General features: G+C 47.9%; 1 protein-coding gene across 2 annotated transcripts in view; it reads right to left on the bottom strand.

The window, feature by feature from the left end:
- Window positions 1-19,921, bottom strand: part of mamdc2a (MAM domain containing 2a) — a 139,506-nt gene that overhangs the window by 55,860 nt on the left and 63,725 nt on the right. The window lies entirely within an intron of this gene.

Raw genomic sequence — 19,921 nt, 5'->3', positions numbered from 1 at the left:
TAACTAGGTACGGCTAATATGAGGAACAGCATGAGGATTGTGCTGAGAAGGGATTCTACAGATCATTCAACATTATACTCATTGGTGAGTATAAGAAATATAACCAGGGTTGAAGAAATCTGAACCATCCCTTTAGGAAGCACACTGGCACCCCCATGTCTGCACCTCACAGCCTGCACCCCAAGCTGCCTCCATCTCCGTCTTAGGGCTGGGGCGATTAATCGATTTGAATTTCCAGACATCCGCGAACAAATACGTTTGAAAGAAAAATTATGCGGTGATAACTATGAATTGGGTATATATATACTGTATACATGGGTATCACAACTCAAATTAGGCTTGTTTGAACATTTACGAGTTATGCAGTGATGTAGTTATCACACAAGTAAACAGGTGGTCTTTCCTACGTACATCCTGACCTCTGACCTGTGAGACACATCCTGACCCCTGACCTCTGACCTGTGAGACACATCCTGACCTCTGACCTGTGAGATTAGTGGTGGGACTCGGTTAACCCTTTCACTGTGACAATACAGAAGGTTAGCCCTTTACTATCACACAGCCGACGGCGATGCTCCATCATTAGCATCATTAGCTCCGCGGATCTTTTGTGTGGCAGTGAAAGGGTTAAAAAAAAATTGACCAACAGATCAATGCAATTTTTAACAAAGTGCAGCAATATTAGGAATAATATATATATATATATATATATATATATATATATATATATATATATATATATATATATATATATATATATATATATATATATATATATATATATATATATATATATATATATATATATATATATATATATATACGTAGCGCAAAGGACCTTTTGTAAACTCAAGCACTTTCGAGGTAAAAGTAAAACGCAGTACTTTGAAGTACATTCCAGAACAGTTGACCATTGGAAAAAAATAACTCTTGATGGATCTAAATTTCTCTTATTTAAATTTGTTTTATGAACAAACCAGACTAAGAAAGGTAATTTGCGATTTATTATACTTTATACTTATAGCACATGCAAGCATGAGTCTGGTCTCCTTTGAAAGGTAACATTCTTACACAATAAAGAAAAATCATCATGCGATTAAATACACCCATTTTTTTTTTTTACTTTTAATTCTTTCTGTAGTTAATGAATCAAAATGAATGCGATAAAGTCCCAGCCCTATGTGAGATACATCCTGACGATGTGGACGAGACAGAAAAGTTGTTTTTTTTATTTCATGTGCAGTCGTTGGTCTTTGCAAAATGCAAGTAGAGGAGTAGGAGCCTAGTACACACTTCTTGTAGCCTTTGGAGAAGCCTCAGAATGTCATGTTAATTACAGCCTGTCACTCTATTATTATCTTCAACGAAGCCACCAGAGCTGGCTACTACAGTACATACACTTATTGTATATGATTATGTATATATATCTATACACTTGTACATACAATAGGGAAATCAGTGGTGATACCCAAACCTGGCTAACAGGACTTAACCCACTACCACACTACAGAAGGTTAACCTTTCACTACCACACTACAGAAGGTTAACCTTTCACTACCACACTACAGAAGGTTAACCTTTCACTAACACACTACAGAAGGTTAACCTTTCACTACCACACTACAGAAGATTAATCTGTAGTGTGGTAGTGAAAGGTTAACCTTCTGTAGTGTGGTAGTGAAAGGGTTCTGTGTCATACTAGCTCCCGCTCAGCGTCATATTGCATATATCTCACTTCAGCATATATATACTGAATAAATTTCAAAATGTACCTTTAAATGCCAGCATTCATCTGGCCACACCCCCATCCGCTTACCTACATAAGCAGGGGTGGTGCCACACACTCATCTCCTTCTCAAATTTCATCACAAGCAACGTGTTGCTCATATGCCCACTTGACGTGGAGAAAAATATTTACTCTGAGGAAAGGAAGAACAAGGAGATACGTTGACATCATATCTTTATTTTCTCTCTCACTATTTTCGAGAAAATACGGCGATATTGTCTTCGTCACTGGAGTGTCTGGAAGATGGTGATCATTCTAAAATCCTCCACCGGTTTTCGTATTGGGAGCACGCCGCTGCATGCCTCTCAACTGCAGTTCCTTGCTGTGGCTGGTTGCGGTAAAACCTTTCAGGACACAGCTGAACTGTAGGACGCGCCGCTGTTGTGAGAAGCGGTGAGTTCCAGGTTGGTGAGTGATGTTTTGCTTGCGGCTCCACTTGTCTGTTAGTGCTATGGGGGCTGGCTGACAATGTTTACGAACAACGGCCCCAGATTAAGGTCTTTTGTTCAGCCTCTTAGGCAACAGCGGAAGACCTTGATCTGAAGCCCATTATAGTTAACTAGTGGGCCACGACCATTAACACTGGTGATCCCTGTGTTTTCTGGACGAGTGGATGTTTTCTCTGTCACCGTGTAGGCCCCGTCTTTCATATCCAAATGAGAGTATTCCCTCACGAGGAAATATGGGCATGGATGTTCATTAGCGGAAGATCTGTGTTCAAGTCAGCTACAGGCCAGTTGGGTATTGTGCTGGCTCCGTCGGGTGTTGGTAAAATCACCGTTGTAAAACTGTGTTAACATCTTGTTTCTCTTTTCTCTTAAAAAGTGAGGAGGGTTTTCAGCTGCCTGCTTCCGTTGGTTAACCTTTTTTGTGTGCTTACGGCCATGCTGACTGCCTGTTCTGCAGGGTCAGTGTGCCAGGCGGTGTACTATTGGGGGGACAGGGCCCGCTCGGCTGAGGGGCCTTTGTCCGAATACGCTGGCGATGTGGGGGGCGGGGTCACTAAGTGCCCACCTGGTGGGGTCTTGATGCTGGCATCATGGACTTCTCCGGGCCCCCGTTCCAGGGGGTCCAGTCCCTTTGGTGGGTCTGGGTCTTCCTTCGCGCTCCGCTGCTACGGCCTTGCCACAGGGTTGGGTTTGCCCTTGACCCCGTAATTTTGGGGGCAGTAACGAGGTTGTTCCCTCCGTTCGTTCCTGGGTGGCATGCGGGTTGTGCGTGTGTGTAGTCGTGGGGTCAAGCCACGGTCTGCTCACCCTGTGCGTTGAGTTGCTTGAGTGCCTCTTCGCACGGTCGGGTCCGTCGCCCTCCCGTGAAGCCCCCAATAGGGGGGGTGCCCTCCATTAGGGGGGGTCGGGGGGGCTCGGTCCTCCCTGATCTGATGGTTGTGGGGGGCCTCAGCGGGGTACATTTGTCGAGCTTCTAGCTCCCGCTCAGCTCCTGCTATGCAATATGACGCTGAGCGGGAGCTAGTATGACACAGAACGTTAGGTTATGTATATAACCAAGTTCTGTTAATACTAGTGACGCTCAGCGTCTAGACGCCGCTGCGGCCCTTGATTTTTCATTGTGGTGAAATTTGTTGGGAAGCAGATGAGTGTGTGGCACCACCCCTGCTTATGTAGGTAAGCGGATGGGGGTGTGGCCAGATGAATGCTGGCATTTAAAGGTACATTTTGAAATGTATTCAGTATATATATGCTGAAGCGAGATATATGCAATATGACGCTGAGCGTCACTAGTATTAACAGAACTTGGTTATATACATAACCTAACGTTAACCTTCTGTAGTGTGGTAGTGAAACGGTTAACCTTCTGTAGTGTGGTAGTGAAAGGTTAACCTTCTGTAGTGTGGTAGTGAAAGGTTAACCTGTAGTGTGGTAGTGAAAGGTTAACCTTCTGTAGTGTGGTAGTGAAAGGTTAACCTTCTGTAGTGTGGTAGTGAAAGGGTTAACCTTCTGTAGTGTGGTAGTGGAAGGTTAACCTTCTGTAGTGTGGTAGTGAAAGGGTTAACCTTATGTAGTGTGGTAGTGAAAGGTTAACCTTCTGTAGTGTGGTAGTGAAAGGGTTAACCTTCTGTAGTGTGGTAGTGAAAGGGTTAACCTGCTGTAGTGTGGTAGTGAAAGGTTAACCTTCTGTAGTGTGGTAGTGAAAGGTTAACCTTCTGTAGTGTGGTAGTGAAAGGTTAACCTTCTGTAGTGTGGTAGTGAAAGGTTAACCTGTAGTGTGGTAGTGAAAGGTTAACCTTCTGTAGTGTGGTAGTGAAAGGTTAACCTTCTGTAGTGTGGTAGTGAAAGGGTTAACCTTCTGTAGTGTGGTAGTGAAAGGGTTAACCTTCTGTAGTGTGGTAGTGAAAGGTTAACCTTCTGTAGTGTGGTAGTGAAAGGGCGAACCTTATGTAGTGTGGTAGTGAAAGGTTAACCTTCTGTAGTGTGGTAGTGAAAGGGTTAACCTTCTGTAGTGTGGTAGTGAAAGGGTTAACCTTCTGTAGTGTGGTAGTGAAAGGTTAACCTTCTGTAGTGTGGTAGTGAAAGGTTAACCTTCTGTAGTGTGGTAGTGAAAGGGTTAACCTTCTGTAGTGTGGTAGTGAAAGGTTAACCGTCTGTAGTGTGGTAGTGAAAGGGTTAACCTTCTGTAGTGTGGTAGTGAAAGGGTTAACCTGCTGTAGTGTGGTAGTGAAAGGTTAACCTTCTGTAGTGTGGTAGTGAAAGGTTAACCTTCTGTAGTGTGGTAGTGAAAGGGTTAACCTTCTGTAGTGTGGTAGTGAAAGGTTAACCTTCTGTAGTGTGGTAGTGAAAGGTTAACCTTCTGTAGTGTGGTAGTGAAAGGGTTAACCTTATGTAGTGTGGTAGTGAAAGGTTAACCTTCTGTAGTGTGGTAGTGAAAGGGTTAACCTTCTGTAGTGTGGTAGTGAAAGGTTAACCTTCTGTAGTGTGGCAGTGAAAGGGTTAACCTTCTGTAGTATGGTAGTGTATACACCGGCCAGTGTATAAATCCTTTACCATGGTACTGCCAGTGTATAAATCCTTTACCATGGTACTGCCAGTGTATAACTCCTTTACCATGATACTGCCAGTGTATAACTCCTTTACCATGGTACTGCCAGTGTATAACTCCTTTACCATGGTACTGCCAGTGTATAACTCCTTTACCATGGTACTGCCAGTGTATAACTCCTTTACCATGGTACTGCCAGTGTATAACTCCTTTACCATGGTACTGCCAGTGTATAACTCCTTTACCATGGTACTGCCAGTGTATAACTCATTTACCATGGTACTGCCAGTGTATAACTCCTTTACCATGGTACTGCCAGTGTATAAATCCTTTACCATGGTACTGCCAGTGTATAACTCCTTTACCATGCTACTGCCAGTGTATAACTCCTTTACCATGGTACTGCCAGTGTATAACTCCTTTACCATGGTACTGCCAGTGTATAAATCCTTTACCATGGTACTGCCAGTGTATAAATCCTTTACCATGGTACTGCCAGTGTATAACTCCTTTACCATTGTCACGTACGTGGGTTGTTCATTATCATTATTGCCATATATTTTAACACCATGTAACATCAGGTTAGTATATTTAATGTGTTTTCTATGTGTGATGTTGTGTCATCTCCTAATCTCCTGTTTCTGTTTCGCAGATGCCACCCATCTCCCTGATTGGATTGGCTACACCTGATTGGTGCACTCTCAGACAGGCAGTGGAGATGGGTGGATAACAGAGTGGGAGATGACACACATCGGGGCGCCTCATTCTGTCAATTGCCAGTAACCAGAGTGGAGTGGGGTTGCCATTTGTTTGCCACTGTTGTGGAACGATACTGTGCTTATCTACTGCTTCATGTGGATTAAGTACTAAGTATATATATGTAGATATTGTTGGCCTCTGCGCCACTTCTCAACTATTGAGTATTCTCTTGTTGGCTTTAGGCCTAGTTCCACTGAGTGTGGACTGGTACCTTTGATACCTGTTGCTGGGGGTTTCCCAGTACCAACCTCTGGCTGGTTGGTTAGTGCCTGTGGGCGCTTATTTAGTTTACTTGTATTATCCTTACCTAGTGTGTTCTCCCATTACCCTTCTCCCTGTTTGTTAATTATTTGTGGGTTGTTTTTTCCCTTTGTTACATATTCAAATATCAGTGGAGGTTTCAATCCCTACCCTGTATAATAAATATAATTTACTATTTTTATTGTGTTTATTGCTTACCTGCTCGGGACCGTGCTTAGTGCACTACTGGAGGGGGCTGGTTTTTACATACAGCCCGCTCCAGCTTATATTTTATATTGTCATTAGACATTAGTATGTGACATGGGGGCTCAATGCCGGTTCTCTGTGTACGTTTGACATGGGGGCTCAATGCCGGTCTTCTGTGTACGTTTGACATGGGGGCTGATGGTGTCAGGTAGGTGGCGTTTTTGTTTATTAGTATTTATGTATACATGCCGTGTCTTTGTATAATAATTAACCATTCGTGTATGCTCTTAACCAGATCTCTTTTTTCTGCCACATAGGTAACAGGGGGATCACCTGCCTGGTTAGGGGGAGGGGGGCACGAGTCGTGATTCCGGTGGAGCGCGCAATGAAATCGGTAAGCGACTGAAGATATGTGTAGCCTTGTCCCGCTAGGGGAGTAGTTTAGTTGGGGATAGGCTAGAGTTACACAGGTGATCCTAGTTGAGTGGTTAGGAACAATTGTTATTGTTTTCATCAGTGGTAGATGTGGTCAGTTGGGTTGTTTTGGTTAAGAGGTATAAATGCGGAATGTGTCTATTATTATTGCGCACGGTCATGGTTGGGTAAGTGAGGACATTATTTTTTGGTGTATCATAGTCACGCATAGAGACATATTATGGCTGCGTCAGCGTTTGTTTTGGAGGTCTTTGTAGCGGATCCGTCAGAGGATCATATGGACGGTTGCACTAAGGCGGAATTATGCCTTATTGCTAAATATTATAATATTTCTGTGCAAACTTCCCAGTCCAAGGCTGATTTGAAGGCGGCTGTAATAACTGGGTTAGTGGAGCAACAGGTGTTCAGCACGGCTCGGGGACTGGTAAGTCATAGTGACTCACTGTTAGTGGACCAGGAGGTTAAAAACACTAGCGATACATCTCCCTTACGTGATCTTAGCCCGGAGGGTGGTGCTATTAGGAAAAATGGTAGTACTCCCAGAGCTGGAAGTGAGGGCGCTGGCGATTCAGATAAAGAATCCACTTCTTCTGACCATAAGCGCTCTAAGCTGCGTTTGGCCCGTCTCCAGATGGAGGAGAGAGCGGTTTTGCGCAGGGAGGAGAGGGAAGAGAGAGAGAGAGAGAGAGACAGGGAAGAGAGAAAGGAGGAGAGAGCCGGGCTGGAGAGAAAGGAGAGGGAGGAGAGAGCCGGGCTGGAGAGAAAGGAGAGGGAGGAGAGAGACAGGCTGGAGAAAAAGGAGGAGAAAGACAGGGAACTCCAACTGGCCATAGAGAAGCTGAGGTTGGAAGCTGGTGGTGGTAATCCCCCCCACCCCCTCTCCAGCTGGAGTTTCCCCGGCTCACTTTAATATCAGCCAGCACGTTTCTCTGGTGCCCATGTTCCGAGAGTCAGAGGTAGAGGCTTATTTTTCTGCCTTTGAGCGGATTGCACATGCTCTGCATTGGCCGGAGGATATGTGGGCGATTTTGCTTCAGTGCAAACTCACTGGCAAAGCCCAGGATGCGTGTACGTCATTAACCATGGATGACAGTCGGAATTATGAGCGAGTGAAAAATGCTGTTTTACGGGTGTATGAGTTGGTTCCCGAGGCATATAGACAGCGTTTTCGCTCGCTCAGAAAGTCCCCCTCTCAGACTAATACAGATTTCTCCCATGAGCAGAGGAATCTTTTTGAACGATGGTGCGCGGCGAGTAAGGTGCAGGATCTTGCAGCCATGAACGAGTTGGTGCTCATGGAACAATTTAAAACCTGTATGCCCGAGCGAACCGTGGTGTATCTGAATGAACAGAAAGTGTCTACTCTCCAAGACGCTGCTGTTTTGGCGTATGAATTTGCGTTAACGCACAAACATGTTTCTGTGCGTAACGATACTGTGTATGTTAGAGGCGGTGCGTTTCCCTCTCGGGAGTTACCATTTCGGGGAAATGGCGAGCGAGCGTATCGACCACGCTCGCCTCCGTCTGAAAAGAGACAATGTAATTATTGTAAGAAGCCAGGTCATTTGGTGGCGGACTGTTATGCATTTGTGCGCGATCGGCAAGATACTAAAAGGCCAGCTCAGAAACCAAAGGGGGTGGGGTTGATTAGCACTGTCTCACGCCCAGAGCAGGAGAAACCAGACAGTTGTTTTGAACCTTTTATATTTTCTGGTTTTGTGTCACTGTCGGGTAAAGTCTGTGACCAACGGGAGGTGAGAATACTTCGTGATACGGGTGGTTCGCAGTCCTTTATTCTGGCGGATGTGTTGCCGTTAAATGAGGAGTCGTCTTGTAAATCAAGTGCTATTGTGCGGGGAATCGAGATGGGTTTTACACCCGCTCCTTTACATAGGATACATGTGAGATCAGAACTAGTCACAGGTTGTTTTTCCGTGGCGGTTCGTTCATCTTTTCGGGTAGCCGGAATTGATTTTATCATGGGGAATGATATAGCTGGGGGAAAGGTAATTCCTGTTCTAGAGGTGGTGGACGCCCCAGTGTCTGAGTTTCTGTGCGATGCGTTGATTAAAAGTCACCCAAATGTTTTTCCTGTCTGTGCTGTGGGCTCAGGAGAGACAACGAGAGCAGGCGGTGACGCTGCGTGACTCCATCTGTGGCGAGGCTCTCGCTGAGGACAGGTGGCCGTCTAGTGGCGAGGTGAAAAGGGGTGTGAGTAGCGTTCAGGGGAAACTGGTAAATCCCAAGTTTTCCGACGTACCGTTGCCACAAACGCGTCAAGCGTTGATTGACGCTCAGAAACATGATTCCTCCCTAACAGGTTGTTTTGCGGCAGTAGCCAGCACTACTAATAGTAGGAAACACACCTTCTTGATAGAAGAAGGGGTGTTGATGCGAACTTGGGTAGCTAGGCCAGGTGTGACAGACTTGAAGTGTGGAGATGCCTGGAATGTAGTGCACCAGGTTGTATTACCGGTGGAGTGTAGACGTCACGTTTTGATGTTAGCACATGAACATATCTGGTCTGGTCATTTGGGTATTTCAAAGACTTATGACAGAATCCTACAAAATTTCTTTTGGCCCGGTCTGAAGGTCGATGTGGTAAAATTTTGTGGTACTTGTAGTACATGTCAAATTGTAGGGAAGCCAAATCAGGGGGTTCCTTTAGCTCCCCTGCACCCCATTCCAGCAATAGGGGAACCTTTTGAACATGTGATCATTGACTGTGTTGGCCCCCTGCCTAAGACAAAGGCAGGACACCAATACATGTTAACTATTATGTGTCTTGCCACCCGTTTCCCAGAGGCAATACCTCTGAGGAAAATTACTGCCCCAGCCATTACCAAGGCATTAAACAAGTTTTTCGCAACTTACGGTTTACCAAAAACCGTGCAAAGTGATCAAGGCTCGAATTTCATGTCTAAGACCTTTAATCAATCATTGCAGGTTTTGGGTATCAGTCACACGGTGTCTAGCGCATACCATCCTGAATCACAGGGGGCGCTAGAGCACTGGCACCAGACGCTGAAGGCGATGCTAAAAAAGTACTGTGTTGATACGGGTTGTGGGGTTGTATTATCCTTACCTTGTGTGTTCTCCCATTACCCTTCTCCCTGTTTGTTAATTGTTTGTGGGTTGTTTTTTCCCTTTGTTACATATTCAAATATCAGTGGAGGTTTCAATCCCTACCCTGTATAATAAATATAATTGACTATTTTTGGAACAACGCCTTGTGTTTATTGCTTACCTGCTCGGGACCGTGCTTAGTGCACTACTGGAGGGGGCTGGTTTTTACATACAGCCCGCTCCAGCTTATATTTTATATTGTCATTAGACATTAGTATGTGACAACCATGGTACTGCCAGTGTATAACTCCTTTACCATGGTACTGCCAGTGTATAACTCCTTTACCATGGTACTGCCAGTGTATAAATCCTTTACCATGGTACTGCCAGTGTATAACTCCTTTACCATGGTACTGCCAGTGTATAACTCCTTTACCATGGTACTGCCAGTGTATAACTCCTTTACCATGGTACTGCCAGTGTATAAATCCTTTACCATGGTACTGCCAGTGTATAAATCCTTTACCATGGTACTGCCAGTGTATAACTCATTTACCATGGTACTGCCAGTGTATAAATCCTTTACCATGGTACTGCCAGTGTATAACTCCTTTACCATGGTACTGCCAGTGTATAACTCCTTTACCATGGTACTGCCAGTGTAACTGAGGGGTACAATTCCCTGACTGTATTGATAAGTATGGTATCATTAAACCACTACCGCTTTATGTACTTTAATTACTGGCCATACAGTACACGATATATGAATATGATGAACACTTCCCACAATGAAATCGGTTCCAAACAAAGGTATAATCAAGTATTTAATGGAGCAAAAGGTACATAGGATACTTTACATTATTCTTTGAATGCACTTGTAAGGCAAAGGAATATGCGTAGGCAAATCAATAATGAATGTCCATTCTCTGGTTACGCAGGAGGTAATTATACGACCTGAATCTTAGGGAATTATATCTATGGTACACTAGTAATATAGCGGGAGACACTGGAAGGGGTTCCCCTGGTTGTAAGCCAGCGGGGGGGGTAGAAGATCTGTCGGTAGTAGGACGTCTGGTCAACGATGACTAGGGAGACTTCAGGTACAGAAGCCGGTGCAGTAGCCTCTTGATCCACAGACGAATACAGCTTGGTTCTCTTGTAGACTGTAGCTCCACAGTGAAGAAAGCTAGTCGACCTCAGACTCTCTGAGGCGCCGACTCGACTTGACTCCTCGCAGGGTAAATCCAACACGTGCAGGCGTCTGCGATTATCCGCTCCATAAATCACAGGACCAAAGCAAATATATTCCAGCCGCAAAGGGCTATGTAGTCGTCGGGTAGATTAATCCAGTGTACATGTCCATACGGTTCTCGTCTAGGTCTCCTCGGGTGAAAGCGCCATGTGGTCAGCCCAGCCTGGATAAGAACTCTAGCTAATACGAGGAAGCGTTGGAGATGCTGGTCACTGTAGAACTTTAACCGCACGATACACTATACACAAATAGACTATTAATGACTTAATAGAAATATGTCGCACTCGACGGTATAGCGCCAAACTCTGACAATTCAGTTATTAATTCGCATGCGGTCTCAATGCTCTATTCTGGGGCCAAACAGGCCATACTTCACCGCACGTTGTATCGTGGGTGAGGCTTCAACTTATCGGTAACATGCTAAGGAAGGTAAGGGGGTAAAGGGCTTCTATATTCACCTGCGCCGTATTTATACGCACGGTGAACAAACTAGTTCCAATCTCATTTCTGTCGCGTATCCCTGGGCAAGGCCGGGCATGTCCAGACACATCTTGACGGTGACTTTGAACCTGGCTCCGGAGGCCGGTCCCTGGCGCCGGTGGACCGCTGTCCAATAGGAGAATGGAATATTATGGTCTGGGCTAAAGGGATATTCCGTGTATATGTACAAGGAATATACAAGGGATATCAAACGATATACAAATACTATGCAATATATATCAATAAATAAATATATATATTCGGTTTAATCTGATCCTTTGTAACAGCCGCCCCCTAATTAGTCCCACCTAATTAGCTAAGCAGAGACAGATTAACCGCACTGTCCACTACTCAATGTCTGCTGTGAGGGGTCTGTCAGTTCACAAAGTCATGGGGTCATGGTCGTCATCGATGGTATCGGGGAGCCTTGGCAGTTCTATTAGCCTCGCCACGGGTCGGGTGTAGGTCCGCCCTTGGACGAGCACTTCGGCTGCTCGGACCTTTCCGTCGGCACCGGTGATCACTTTGCTTACGCGGCCAGCCGGCCACATAGCTCGGGGTAGTGACTGGTCGATAATCATGACGACTGTTCCTTCTGTCAAATTGTCTCTCTCTTTCACCCATTTCTGGCGGGTCTGTAGAGACGGTAGGTAGTGGAGTAGGAAGCTGTTCCAAAACTTGTCAGCCAATACTTGACTGTACCTCCACATTCTTCGGCCGTTCGCTTCTTCAGGCCTGTACATTGTCTGTGGTAGCGCGGGGTCCAGCCGCCCCATCAAGAATGTGTTGGGGGTGACTGGGTCGACATCTGCTACATCACTTGAGACGTAACCGAGGGGCTTTGAGTTCAATACTCCCTCGATCTCCGTGAGGACTGTCATTAGGACTTCTTCCGCCACGGTCTGGGCCCCAAGCACGGCGTACAGGGCTGTCTTTATTGAACGTACTTCTCGTTCCCAAGTTCCACCGAAGTGAGGTGCGTTCGGGGGATTAAACTGGAAGTCAATCTGGTATGGAGCGAGGTGGGTCTTAAGTTCTGGGCCCATAGCTTGGAAGCTCTCTCTCAGCTCTCTTTCTCCGCCTTTGAAGTTTGTCCCGTGATCAGACAACAATATAGACGGTTTTCCTTTCCGCGATGTGAATCTTCGGAAGGCCATAAGGAATGAGTCTGTGCTCATGGTTGGAAGGAGTTCTATATGCATCGCTCGGGTGGTCATGCATTTGAATACAATACCCCACCGCTTCTCGGTTCCTCTTCCTTTCTTTATATACAGCGGGCCGAAACAGTCCATACCGGTGGAGTGAAAAGGCTTGTCGCCGAGTCGGAGGCGACAGGGAGGTAGGTCAGCCATCCGGGGTATACTGGGCTGCGCTCGCCACTTACGACAGTCTAGACAGGTTCGCTGGAAGCGCCGCACTGCTTCTCTCCCTTGCAGTATCCAATAACGACGTCTGATCTCCGCGAAGACTCTCTCTGCCCCGGCGTGATGCACATCCTCGTCGTATTTCTTTATGATCAGCTCTGTGACCTTGTGTCGGCTGTTTAAGACTATCGGGTACTTGACGTCATCCGGTAAGTCTGGAGCTCTCCGCAGACGACCACCCACTCTGATGAGACCATGGGCGTCGCTCTCGGGGGCTAGGTGGAGCAGTCTGCTGTCTGATGGGACGGGCTTTGCTCCCTGTAGACAGTCTAGCTCATCGGGGAACGAGTCTCTCTGGGCTCGTTGTAGTAGAAGAAGTTCCGCTTCTTCGTAGTCAGCTGCAGTAATGTCAGTAGTGAGCTGAACCTCTAGGTGGTGCCACAGGAATGTCTTTAGCTGCGCACTCTCTAGGGTGAGGCAATCGTCTATGTCGGGGTCTGTGGAGACGAGTGTGTTCAATCCACAGAACATAGATTTCTTGTTTTCTGCCTCCTCTTTACTCGCTTCCCGTGGGGTGGGTGTAGGCCACTCTTCTTCCGGGAGCTTGAGGAACTCTGGCCCGTCACTGTATAGGTTGTGACGGGTGAGGTCATCCAGGGACATTCCCCGGGTGATGACGTCAGCTGGGTTGTGTTTTGTGTCCACATACCTCCAGCTTGCTACTTCTGTTAAATCTTGAATCTCTGTGACTCTGACTCCCACGAAGACCTTGTATCTGCACGAATCAGACCGGATCCATGTGAGTACTGTCGTGGAGTCTGACCACAAGATTGTTCTTTGCACCGGAATGGTGAGTTCACGTTGGATTAACGTGGCGAGTTGCGCTCCTGCTAGGGCTGCGCAGAGCTCTAGACGCGGGATAGATTGTTGCTTTCGTGGGGCTATTCTTGAGCGGGCCAGGATGAAAGCAGTATGTATTTCTCCTCCCTCCTCTCGGGCACGCAAGTAGGCCACCGAACCGTAGGCTACTTCGGAGGCGTCGCTGAAGACGTGCAGGTCCATCTGGCACGTCTCCGGCCTCACTGTGGGTGGGAAGTAGCTGCGGCGTATGTTAACACCTGGGAGTGAGCTGAGTTCCGTCTCCCACTCTCTCCATGTGGATGCAAGGTGTTCGGGTATGGGGTCGTCCCAGCCCTGGTCCTTGTCCCATAACGCTCTTACAATCATCTTTGCCCTGGTGGTGTAAGGTAGAATACATCCCAACGGGTCATATTGTCTGGCGAGTGTTCTGTATACACTCCGTCTGGTGGTCGGTAGTGCAGTCGACCTTCCCTGCTCCTTGGTCAGGGGTGTGTGTTTATAATGGAGCGAGTCTGTTTTGAAGCGCCAGACTAGTCCTAATGTCATTTCTTGGGCTTCTCCTGGGATGGTCGCCATCCAGGTCTCGCTGCTTGCTGCCTTGTCCTCGGGGGAGAGGCTGCGCAATACTTGCGGGTCGCTGCTGGCCCACTGCCTGAGATCAAAGCCGCCTTTGATCAGGGAGGCGCGGAGCTTGAGTAGAAGGGCCTCGGCTTCTTCTGGCGTCGAGACGCTTTGCAGACAGTTGTCCACGTAGAAACTATTTTCTACACTTTTTCGGACCTCTTCATCAGCTGCTGGGTCCTCTGCGACGTGTTTTTGCAGTGCAAACGTAGCACAGCATGGGCTGCATGTGGTTCCGAAAGGGAGGACTTCCCATTGATAGATGGCTGGTTGCTCATCCCCGATCCTCTCTCTCCATAGGAACCGCAGCAGGGGCTTGTCCTCCTCCACTAGTCTCACCTGCAGGAACATCCCTTTGATGTCGCCGCTGATGGCCACCTTGTCCTGGCGGAAACGTAGTAACACGCCTAGTAGGGAGGGGCCGAGTGTTGGGCCGGGCAAGAGCTCTTTATTCAGATTTTGTGATCCGATCTGGTAGCTGCAGTTGAACACAATACGATCCTTGCCGTTGTGGTGGACTTTGTGGTGCGGCACGTACCATGATTCGGTCGTCTGATCGGCCTCTTTAATGTCAATTTTCTTTATGTGTCCCGCTGTGATTAGCTTGTTAATCTCAGCGCGGTACACAGTCTCTTGAGCGGGGTCTCTGGCTAGGCGCCGCTCTGTGTTCAATAGATACCGCTCCGTCGCTTCTTTTGGGGCGTGGAAGGTGGGCATACCCTCTCGCCTCAGGAGTGGAGTTGCGTATCTCATCACTCCGTTGACTTTGACTCTCTTTGTCCCTTGCTCGAGGAGTGCTATGGCGTAAATGTCTTCCTTGGAACAAATGTCTTTCTTTTCGTTCTTAAAGGGCATTGTCTCTAGTGTCCATAGCCTCTCGACATGCTGTAGGAGGGTGGTGTCTTCTTCTGTCACTCTGGAGTGGAGGCAGTTAGTGGCTGCTGTTCGGTTAAGAGACTTAGCGAGGGGGCCTTGTAATGTCCATCCTAGGCGGGTCTCGACTGCTGCAGGACAGCCTCTGGGCCCTGTGTGGACCCGGTCTATCGGGACTATGAGGTCTGCATGGTCGGAGCCTATCAGCAGGGTCATCTTCTTGAACGTGTCACATTGTGACAACCAGTATTCCTTTTTGCAGTACGGGCACACCATCTTCCACTTCTCTTTCATCGAGGGGGTACTGTGGTTCTTGCTGCTCGGTACTGATTCTGATTGGTGCATGACGGTCACCAATCTTCGGCCATCGTTTGCTCTCCTAGGTCCCTCTCTGGAGCTTGGGGTGCTCCGCATGAACGTATCCAACCGTAGGCTGTTGACTTCTCTCGCCAGGAAGTCGGCTAGGTCTAGGAGGGATGGCTCGGGACCGTTAGGATCACGGTGGTCTCTTTGCCGCCTGAAGCGCTCTTGTCGGGCGGGCGGAAGCTTCTCTAAAATCCTCTCGACATTAGAGTTCGTGTACAGTTCGTGCATACCCTTTTCTCTTTGCGCCCCCAGCATCCCTACCAGGGATTGTACCTTGATAGACAGGTCATCTAGTGAGCGATTGTCTGTGGCTGGGGGTAGGCGGTCGATATGCCTTATCTCTTGTATTACGTAATCCCATATGCGTCCATATCTTTGGTCGAGTGCTGCTAGAGCCGCTGTGTATGGGGTAGTAGAGGTGGCATAGGCCAGCGCTATATTGTGCGCTCGGGGCACCTTGAGGTGCTTCAGTAGGATAGCATACTTGTACGGTTCGTCAGTTACATCGGACATCATTGTCTCTAAGCACATTCGTAGCTCCGTGTACTGTGCTCTGTTCTCGTGGGTGAAGTCCGGAAACGTCGGTGTGCCAATGTATGATGCCATGGATGGCTGGCACATCGGTGAGCGTTGGAAGAGAGGCCTCCTAGGCGAGTCTCCTCTTACGCCTCTTGGTGGGCTGGTACCTGCTGGGTACCATGGCCCGCGTATCCAGGTGCTATTCCTCGGGGCTGGTCGTGCGTCAAGCTCACCCGTGAATTGAGTCGGGGGTCTGTAGCGCAGAGCCGCGGGGGTAGAGCCTGGGCTGTACTGGACCTCCTGGTCCTGTGGAGTTCTGTGCTGCTGTCGGGCTTGACTCTCCTCCTCTCCCTCTTCTTCTTGCTCTGGTAGGTCCTCTAGATCCTGTAGTCGTCTATTTAGCCTCTCCGCGGTGTAGACCGTTTCTTCCTTGTAGCTGGTCCTCGCGTGGACCGGTCGGGGAAGGAGTTCGGAGGGGGGTATAGGCTCTCTCTGGTGGTCGGGCTCAGGGTCGCTTGATCGGGTAGGGGAGGGTGCCCTTGACCCGTGTCTTGACGAGGCCCTGGAACCCCGTGCGGAGGGAGGGGGTGTCGCCCTGGCGATCAGCTGCTCCATTATCTGCGCTTGTAATCGGTCGCGCTCGGCTTCGCGCTTGGTGAGAGCGATGTCGCGCTCTGCTTATCTTTGGGCACCGGCAGCGGCGCGCTGGGCTTCGGCGGCGGCGCGCTCTGCTTCGGCGGCGGCGCGCTCTGCTTCGGCCCGGTCTCTTACCATATTCTCTTCCGTCTGAAGGCGTCTAATCTCTAGACGTATACGATCTTCGTCGCTCCGTTGCTGCGCTTGAAGGCGTTCTCTTTCCATGGAAGAATGTTCGCGCTCGCTAAGCATCTGTGCTTGGAGTCGATCGCGCTCTGTAGAGGCTGCTAGGCTGGCGAGGAATGCCTGTGCCAGCATCTTGTCCGCCCCGCTGGGGGAAGACGCTGGTTGAGGTGATCCGCTCCTGGCAGTACTCGTTGGAGATCTGCTCTCCTGTGGCGAGTCCTGGAGATCCATCTCCGGGGTCTCTTCTTCTTGTAGCGGGTAGAGTTCCATCCCTGGAGAGCTGTCTTTATCCTGGAGCTCTCCGGGGACTACTTCTTCGGTCTTGGCGGGGGGTAAAGTCGTGTCAGGTCCCTCCTGGTCCCTACCGTGAGCTTGGTCAGTTACGTTAGAACCCACTAGGGCCTCTATTGGCGGGGTAACCTGGGCGATAGGGTCGCACATAATTTTACTATCTACTTTTTCCGCGTTTACCGTCTGTAGAAGGCTAGGTAGTATACTGGCAACGTAATCCTCTAAGTACTGAGGTGTCTGCCGTCTACGCTGCGGGCGATCTACTTTAGGAGAACCGTTTTGTGGAGTGTTCATCATAGGCCATGTCAATATTAATACCACTATATTAATATTACACTAGTTACCATCCGGCTCGAAGGACCAATTGTAACTGAGGGGTACAATTCCCTGACTGTATTGATAAGTATGGTATCATTAAACCACTACCGCTTTATGTACTTTAATTACTGGCCATACAGTACACGATATATGAATATGATGAACACTTCCCACAATGAAATCGGTTCCAAACAAAGGTATAATCAAGTATTTAATGGAGCAAAAGGTACATAGGATACTTTACATTATTCTTTGAATGCACTTGTAAGGCAAAGGAATATGCGTAGGCAAATCAATAATGAATGTCCATTCTCTGGTTACGCAGGAGGTAATTATACGACCTGAATCTTAGGGAATTATATCTATGGTACACTAGTAATATAGCGGGAGACACTGGAAGGGGTTCCCCTGGTTGTAAGCCAGCGGGGGGGGTAGAAGATCTGTCGGTAGTAGGACGTCTGGTCAACGATGACTAGGGAGACTTCAGGTACAGAAGCCGGTGCAGTAGCCTCTTGATCCACAGACGAATACAGCTTGATTCTCTTGTAGACTGTAGCTCCACAGTGAAGAAAGCTAGTCGACCTCAGACTCTCTGAGGCGCCGACTCGACTTGACTCCTCGCGGGGTAAATCCAACACGTGCAGGCGTCGGCGATTATCCGCTCCATAAATCACAGGACCAAAGCAAATATATTCCAGCCGCAAAGGGCTATGTAGTCGTCGGGTAGATTAATCCAGTGTACATGTCCATACGGTTCTCGTCTAGGTCTCCTCGGGTGAAAGCGCCATGTGGTCAGCCCAGCCTGGATAAGAACTCTAGCTAATACGAGGAAGCGTTGGAGATGCTGGTCACTGTAGAACTTTAACCGCACGATACACTATACACAAATAGACTATTAATGACTTAATAGAAATATGTCGCACTCGACGGTATAGCGCCAAACTCTGACAATTCAGTTATTAATTCGCACGCGGTCTCAATGCTCTATTCTGGGGCCAAACAGGCCATACTTCACCGCACGTTGTATCGTGGGTGAGGCTTCAACTTATCGGTAACATGCTAAGGAAGGTAAGGGGGTAAAGGGCTTCTATATTCACCTGCGCCGTATTTATACGCACGGTGAACAAACTAGTTCCAATCTCATTTCTGTCGCGTATCCCTGGGCAAGGCCGGGCATGTCCAGACACATCTTGACGGTGACTTTGAACCTGGCTCCGGAGGCCGGTCCCTGGCGCCGGTGGACCGCTAAAGGGATATTCCGTGTATATGTACAAGGAATATACAAGGTGTAACTGAGGGGTACAATTCCCTGACTGTATTGATAAGTATGGTATTATTAAACCACTACCTCTTGTACTTTAACTTCTGGCCATCCAGTACATGATATAGATATGATGAACACTTTCCCACCTGATGAAACGAAGTCCACACAAATGTACAAATCGAATATTTTATATAGCAAAGGGTATATACAACGTTCACTTGATGACATTTATGATTTGAAATGCACTTGTATGGCAAATGAGTATTCGTAGGTAAATCAACATTGAATGTCCAATCTCTGGTTACGCAGGGAGTAAGTATACAACCCGGTTCTTTAGGGAACTATAGCGATGGTACTTAAATGATTATAGCTGGATACACTAAGGGGGGGGGGGGGGGGTCCCGCTGGTTGTAAGACAGTAGGAGGGGGGGGTTAGAAGAGCCGCTGGCGGTATCCCATCTGGCCGACGATTTCTTGGGAGAATTCAGAGTCCTGAACACGATGCCCACAGAACCTCGGTCCGCAGATGAATACAGCTGGACCCTCTGGTGGACGGTAGCTGCCGGTCCACAACGGAGAGACGTGAGGCGACCTCACTGGTGTAGAGCGCCGTCTCACCTGGACTCCTCTCCGGGGGGTAGTTCCAACACTCAGCAGTGTTGGCCGTTATCCATGGAATAATCAAAGCACCCAAAGCATGTAGATAATCCAAGCCGTGGAAGGCTCGCCGTCGTCCGGGTAAAGTAATCCAATGTACAGGTCCACTCGTCCTGGCCCGGAGCTCCTCGGATGCAAGCACCACAAGTGGTCTGCCCAGCCTGGTTAAGACTCCAGATAACGTCAGGAACGATGGGGGTGCTGCTCACTTTATAACTCTAACCGAACGATGCACCATACATAATAGACTATTATTAGCTTAATAGAAATACGTCCAACTCGACGGTATAGTGCCAAACTATGACAATTCAACTATTAATCCACACGATATCTCAATGCCTATTCTGAGGCCAAGTAGGCCTTACTGCACCACACGTGCGTCGTGGGTGAGGCTTCGCGTCTGTTACTAGGTTGGAGGGTAAAGAACTAATGGACTAAAAGAAAGTTCTACTTTACTTGCGCCATATATATATGCGCTGTGAACAAATAGTACCATTCGTATTTCGCCAGACGTATTCCTACGCGGAACCGGGCTTGCCACGACATGTTGGTCGGCACGATTGAACTTGAACCTAGGGGTATGGCTGCTGGCGCCAGGTTCTCGTCCAATGGTAGAATGAAACTATTATGGGCTGTTTAGTAGACTAAAGGGATATTCAGTGCATATTGTACAAGGAATATACAGGGGATATCAAACGATATACAAATACTGTTGTGAAGGATCAGATTAAACCGAATATGTA

This window comes from Notolepis coatsorum, assembly GCF_963971535.1.
Source record: "Notolepis coatsorum genome assembly, chromosome: 1".
NCBI lineage: Eukaryota > Metazoa > Chordata > Actinopteri > Aulopiformes > Paralepididae > Notolepis > Notolepis coatsorum.
This window is presented reverse-complemented; position numbering and strand designations above follow the sequence as displayed.